Source organism: Orcinus orca, chromosome 10 (genome assembly GCF_937001465.1).
Source record: "Orcinus orca chromosome 10, mOrcOrc1.1, whole genome shotgun sequence".
Taxonomy (NCBI): domain Eukaryota; kingdom Metazoa; phylum Chordata; class Mammalia; order Artiodactyla; family Delphinidae; genus Orcinus; species Orcinus orca.
Genome location: NC_064568.1, coordinates 46,422,787 through 46,430,500, shown reverse-complemented (window position 1 = coordinate 46,430,500; position 7,714 = coordinate 46,422,787).

Here is a 7,714-nt window from a genome sequence, read left to right as displayed (position 1 = left end):
CGGCAAGTTTGCTGCAGCCCAGGCGGCTGGTTGAACCCCACGTCCATTTCCCTTCTTCCTCAGTAATAGGATTTCTAGCTGGGCACGTGGTCACACAGAAACCAGACTACATTTTCCAGCCCCCCCCTGAGGATGGGCGTGGTCACGGGATTTAGATCTGGCCAATGGGATGGAAGTGGAGTTGTGGCAATTTCCGGGAATCTTCCATCAAAACAGCTGGTGGTGCCTTTTGTCCTCCTCTCTTTTCTCTTGGTCCCTTCCTCCGTCCTGGGCTGGGATGGAGTGTGAGGGTCACCAGCTTGGACCACACTGGCTGGCACTGCGGGGATCTAGAAGGAGCCCGGGTCCCTGCAGACTTGGTCGGGGAGCTTGCTCCACTAGTCCCCCAGGTAGAAAGTTCCAGCCTTTATCACGAGAGAGGAATAACTTTTTATCTTGTCTAAGCCATGACGTTTTGAGTCTCTTGATAGTCACAGACTAACTTCATCCTAATGGATATAGTCCCTCGCCGTTCTAATTTTTCCCCTGAATCCAATGTTTATTTTCTTTACAAATGGAAGGGAATACTTGCTGGTCTCCCCTGCCCCCTTTTGGGGGGCTGCAGCCCCCTTCCCACACGTGACCGGACTTCCGTGCAGCCCCTGCCTGCACCTTCTTGAATACCTGAACTTTTGGGCTCCACCTGGGGCTGTACCTTCACCTGTCACTGAGGGCCACCAGGCACCTCCAGACACCTTCGCCCTTTGGACGGATCATGATATTTGTGTCCCGCGTGCTGTTGAGACCACTTGCCCCCAGAGCTCTAGGTAGGTGTAGTAGAAGCTTCGAGTCCCCCTTCCTCCTCCACCACCCACCCCTCTCCCCCTTGGAGTTCACCTGCTGCTGGGAGCACTCCCCACGTGTGATGTGTGATAGCTGCCACTCCCAGCACCTGCATGCTCTGCCCTGCCCAGCGCCCTCTTGGGCAGCACAAGAGTTTGCTCAGCCTGGGCACGGCAGCCTGCCCATGCTGGGGGGTTCACACCCGAGGGGCAGCACTCATCTGAACTGGGGAGCTGTAGGTAAAGCCAGCTTTCTTCCCTCGTGGGACAATCCTAAGCTGTGTTCTACACAGTCCCTCATTTACTCACTCCATCCCCGAGATCACCTCTGCAAGCAAACCACATACACCCAGGGCCTTACCTCAGAGGTTGTTTTTGGGGGGCGGGGAATTGGACCCTACCAACTCCACAGCCTAGAGAGATCCAAAGCCCTACCCAGAATCACCAGTAAGTCCTAGGAGCCACCAGGCTTCTCCTGCTCACGGCTCACCCATCCAGACCTGCTGTCCTCATCTGGCCTCGCATCAGCCTGGTCCCATAACGCAGCCCCTCACAGACACCCATCCCCACTGAGTTCTGTGGACTGCAGTGCAGACTCTGGGTTACAGGACTCCTATGCCCTCCCCTCTCTCTTCCCGTCACCTCTGCTCCCACCCCACCCCCATCCCTCCAGATCACCCCAGGAGCTCTCAGCTCTCCTCCAACCACTCTGCAGAGCAGTCCAGCCTGGACACTGCTGCTTCCCTACCCAAGGAGCCAAACCAAGGCTTTGAGGTTGTTGGCAGCACAAAGCCCCCGCCTCCCCACCCCCGGCCCCTACACAATTGAATGGGACCTACTTTCCTTGGAAGATGGGTTTTGTCTGTACTTTACGTGTCAGGAGACCAGACCCAGGGTCACAGGGCTAGTAAGAGGGTGTATTAGATGCTACTGGGGCGCACCTGTATCCTAACACTTATTTTCCCACATGGCACCGCCCTGAACTTTCTACCTAGGTGCCCCCCGCACCCACCTGGCACAGAGAACAAGTTGAAGTGCGAGAGAGTTAACACCCTCAACTGATGATGGAAGGGTGTCGGTGGACACATCCCCCGGCTCCCTTGCCTCTAGCTGGGAACAACTCTGCATCTCATTTCCCACAGTGCTAACTGCTGGATAACTCACTCTGTATCTTTTGCCTTCCCTTGTTTCCCCACCCCAACTGGTGTTTCTTGGGGTTATCTCCCAAATTAACTACCTGCATCCAACTCCTCGTCTTTAAGGCTGTTGGTGGAGGGAGGGGGAGGAGCTCAAAAGAAGACAGTAGCAGAGCTGGGATTAGAACCCATGTCTGACTGACCCCAAAACGATGCTCTTTCCAACATGCCATGGGTGGCCCTGACCCAGTCTCCCAGGAAATTTCTGCCTGTTGCCTGGTTCCCAGCATCTCTTGATACTCACGATGTTATTCAGTTCCTGACTCACTGTCCCCTTTCTACGAGGGTCCTGTCTAGTTTCCAGTCACTCCCTACCCTGACTATCTGGCCTTGCTTGGGGACCACACACTGAGCTGGGAGCTCTTGTCCTGAGACCGTGGGAAACACTCCCCACCCTGAGACTGTGGAGGTAAAATTATTTGTGGCTGTGGTTTGCCTGTGGCCTGGAGTTTTCCAAGCTCTTTGCAGTCGTTTAGTTTCAACCTGCCCAGCCTTTCTGTGATGTGGCCATAGGAAATTGCCTCTTTGTTTTCTTAGCTGCCTCCTCGATGACTTCGAAATGGGCCACCCTGGCCCAGTTTACACTCTGCACGGCTCATCTGTCTGTGGTGACACAACATTTCCCCCCCGCTCCTCATAAGAAAAACTAATCAAAACTAGAACTCTGCGTCCCTGAGGAGGGGAGTCAGTCATATTTTTGGCAGGTCCTGCGAGGGTCACCAGGGCAGCCAAACGGAGCATGGATCAGGGACACCGTGATGTCATGCCTGGTGACTGGGGCTTGTCCCTGGCTCACACACTGGCTGTGTGTGGTCCCTCCCAGGGGCTCTCTCTGCCACAGGACACTTTCTACACCCTCTCTGTCCCTCGCTGTGCAGAAATCTGCTCCTGGACCAGAGGAGGCGAAGTATGATTAGGTATCAGTGCGATGATGGAGAGACCCAAAGAGCTGGATGCAGAGATGACCTTGTAGAACACAGCCTTTGTGGGCTTTGCTCTGCAAACCCACTGAAGATTTATCGAGAAGTCCTTTATAAAGGCTTCTTCCGTTTGTCAGCTGGTCCCACTGAGGAGGGTCCCTGTCAGAGACAATGACCGTGTGGGCCAGCCTGGGGGCTCCTGGAGGACAGGGCATTAGCACTGGCCCTCCCACATATGAGGAGCAATGGGGAAGCCTGGAGAAGAGCCTGGGTGCTAGGTCAAGGGCTACGTGCTATTTAGGGAATGAGATGCTTCCTAACTGGATACAAGAGTTCACCAGGTGACTTAGCTGGCAGGGAACAGGGTACACAGAGGAATTTAGCTGGGATATGATTACTGGATATATTATACAAATATAATAAAAATACCAGGCCATCTAGCCAGGTCACCTCGGTGTTTGGCTAAGCCTGACTGTCTGACAAGAGAGTCTAGTAGAAAGTGGGTTCTGGGTGCCCATAAATTCATACTTGCTGAAAATTTAATGGATTTCTTAGTTTCTCTAAAGCTTTCTGAAACCTCAAATCCTATTTTCACTTTGAGGGCCATTTCTTGAACGACGGATATCCTGCGTACAAGGGAGATGCAGCAGACAACTTGTCTCCTGTCCCTCCTCCTGACCAAAGAGATTGTCCCTTATATTCTTGTTGAGTGGGTCACATTGGCGTTAATAATCTAGGCAGTTAAAAAAAAATCATTCAGCATTGCCGGTAGGAATGTAAAATGGGGCAGCTGCTGTGGAAAACAGTATGGAGGTTGCTCAAAACCTTAAAACTAGAATTTCCATATGACCCAGCCATTCCCTTCCCAGATAGATAGCCAAAAGGATTGAAAGCAGGGACTTGAACAGATATTTGTGCACCAGTGTTCATAGCAGCATTATTCACAATAGTCAAAATGTGGAAATATCCCCAAGGTCACTGATGGATAAATGGATAAACAGAATGTGGTATATACATTCGGTGGAATATTATTCAGCCTTCAAAAGGAGTGAAGTTCTAAAACATGGTTGAAACTTGAAAGTGTAAGTTATACTGAGTAATACAAGCTAGACACAGAAGGATTCCACTTATCATATGATTCCATGTATATTAAGTATCTAGAATAGTCAAATTCATAGACAGAAAGTAGAATAGTGGTTACCAGGGGCTGGGGGAAGGAGAGATTGGGGAATGTGTACAGAATTTCAGTTTGGGATGATGACAAATTTCTGGAGATGGGTAGTGGTGATGTTTGCACAATGATGTGAATGCTCTTAATGCCACTGAATTATGCACTTGAAAATGATTAAAGTGGTAAATTTTATGTTATGTATGTTTTATCACAACAAAACAAGTTTAAAAAAAGTCATTCAGTGAGAGTGTTTGTGAGGTATCCTTTCATTATGCATTCAAAAATCATTTTATGTACTCTTTCTAGTTTCCCTGCATACATTACTACAAAGCACTAATAAGCTCCTGTTTTGTGTCCAGAAGGGCCTCTTTGCCAAGCAGACACGTTCATTCACCACATGATTTCATGATTCTGAACTGATCATCAGTTTTTCTTGGGTGGTGTGGTTGGGAAGGGGTGAGAGTGCCGTGGGTTCCTTAGATTTACGCCTTTATTCTGTCAACGATCCGCCTTCCCGGAAGCAAAAAAAAAAAAAGGTTGAAAGATGCTGACAAAGACTACAGAGATTGCCTAAGCATCTTGGGTAACAAATGGCTCATAAAAAGCTGGGGAAAAAAAAGTGTGCTTTGATGAGTATGGTATACGTGAATCAGAAGCATGGGAAATAAATACATCTGAAATCTAGGTAGGTTTAAAAATGAAGGGGAAGTGGTGCTTAGCCAAGTTATTTATGGTTTTTCAAACTCAGATCAAGAACAGTAGAAAATTGTTCCAGATGTTCAGGGAAATTTGGAACAGAGCCAACCCAGTGCTGTCTGAGAAAGGGAGAGGGAAAGGGAAAGAAATGAGGGAGGAAGAAGGAGATAAAAAGGGTGGTGGGGTTGCTTCCGGTGTGTATACTTAACTGTGAAACTAAATACAAATGATAAAAGGTGCCAAGTGCTCTGAGCCGGCTACGCGATGTATGCCAGGTCACCCGAGTTTCTGAATTTAAAATTACAGGATACAGGTTTAAATTAGCTCCCGTGTCGAACCCTTGAGGATCTTTCCTCCAGAGGAATTCAGGGTTAGAAAGACTCCTGGATTCTTCCTCTTTCATTGCACTTGGATTACTTGGTGTCGTTCTTCATATTTTGGTATTGTTTTCTGAACCGAAAGTCTTGTCACGTTACTTTATTTATAATCTAACAGAGGCTGGAGATGCACAGATTGCTACTGATGAGCCACTGTGATTAATTTGCTGCTGAGTTTGGGGGCGCACACAAGAATGCTGTGGGGGAGTTTCTGGTAGTTGCCGGTAGCAGCCAGAAGATTGGGTTCAATCAGCCCCCTACAGTCCTATAGAACATATCTGAGTGCAGAATTAACATGGTCGTTAAGTGTAAGCCACCTAGATAAAGTTTAAATTAAAAAAAGAAACCCCACGACCCAAGAGTACAAAAAACTCCACCAGCTCTCCGACACTGAGATTGCTTTATGTGCCAAAGCAACGGGATGGTTCATTCAGCACTTGCTATGTGCCAGCCTTGTGCTAAGTGCTAGCGAAGGAAGACTCCTGCCTTTACAGCACTCAGTCTAGTGGGGGCTACAGACTAATCAATCCACTCTCATATAATTTCTTAAGTGTTTTGACAGAAGCTTGTACACAGTGCCGTAGGAAACCAGGAGAACGAGCAAACAGTTTTGTTTGTGTGCAGGTGTGTGTATGCGCGCGCGCACATGTGTGTGTGTTTGTGTGAACAGAGAAGGCTCCACAGAGAGACACTTGTCCTCTGTGTTGACGAATGACTAGAATTTCAGAACGCAAGGGTAAGGGCAATTCCAGGTAGAGGGAACTGCATGAATAAAATAGATTTTGATTCAAGCCACAAAATAGTTTTTGTGATGGAAACAGGATAGATTAAAAACCAAACAACAATCTGTCCTATTCCTTTCCTCCTTTCACTTCCCCCTTCTCTTCTCTTCCTATTTTTCCCTTCCTGTCTTGAACAATTTATCCTACAGCCATCAGCTGGGGCAGAGCAAGTAGGCATCCGTGCCTGATGAAGCCATGAGGAGTGTCACAGCTCTGCCACATGGTAGGAGGGCACACATGGGGGATTTAAGGATTCCCATTTTTCCACATCGTTGCCAACACTTGACATTGTCTGTGTTTTTTATTATAGGCGTCCTAGTGGGTATGAAGTGTTATTTCATTGTGCTTTTGATTTGGTTTGATGCTCAAGAACATGTCGAGCATCTTTTTATGTGTTTTTTTATTGGTTATTTGTATATCTTCTTTGTAGAAATGGCTATTCAAATCCTTTGCTCACTTTTAAAGTGGGTTATTTATCTTTTGATTGTTGAGTTGGAAGCATTCTTCTTTATATATTCTGGATGTGAGTCTCTTTTTGATACATAATTTGCAGTAATACTGTCCCATTCTGGGGTTGCCTTTTCAATTTCTTGATAGCCTTCTCTGAAGCACTAAAGTTTTTAATTTTGATGACGTCAAATTTATCCATTTTACTTTGGTTGCTTGTGCTTTAAGTGTTACACCTCAGATATTCTTGCCAAATCCAAAGTGTGGAAGATTTACACCTATGTTTTCTTCTTAGAATTTAGTTTTAGCTCTTAGATTCATTTTGGGTTTTTTTTTTTTAACATCTTTATTGGAGTATAATTGCTTTACAGTGGTGTGTTAGTTTCTGCTTTATAACAAAGTGAATCAGCTATACGTATACATATATCCCCATATCCCCTCCCTCTTGCATCTCCCCCCCACCCTCCCTATCCCACCCCTCTAGGTGGTCACAAAGCACAGAGCTGATCTCCCTGTGCTATGCGGCTGCTTCCCACTAGCTATTGATTTTACATTTGGTAGTGTATATATGTCCATGCCACTCTCTCGCTTCGTCCCAGCTTACCCTTCCCCCTCCCCGTGTCCTCAAGTCCATTCTCTAAGTCTCTGTCTTTATTCCTGTCCTGCTTGGGTTAATTTTTGTATACAGTATGAGAAAAGGGTCCAAATTCACTCTTCTGCATGTGGATATCGAGTTGTCGCAGCACCGTTTGTTGAAAAGACTATTCTTTCCCCCATTGAATTATTTTGGCCCCTTTGTCGAAAATCAGTGAGTAAAACATGGAAGGGTTTATTTCTGCATTCTTCATCCTATTCCATCGAGCTGTCTGTCCCTCTGCCGATACCATACCGTCTTGATTACTGGAGCTTTGTAGTAAGTTTTGAAATCAGAAAATACTTCAACTAGCAACATCAGCAGTACCCTTGACCCCTCTCCTTCCTGGTGAAGCAAAGCAAAAGCACAGAGCTCCTTCCTGGAGGAGGCTCCTCCCCAAAGGCTTCCTTCCGTGAATATAATAAAAGCAAACAGGCACTGAGTCAGGCCATCCAGTTACACTGTCTCATTTAACCCTGACAACAGCCCACTTTACAGATGAGGAAGTGGGATATGCCAGATATGTTCCCATCAGCCCTCCAGACCCACATTCTGTGCTCGGGAGAATGGCCTTTGTGTCCTTGCTCCGTGCACTCCTCCCCCTCTGGCTTCTGATTGGGTTTGGCAGGGGAGCCCCTCCAGGAGGTCAGAGGGTGGGGTGCGTGAGGTC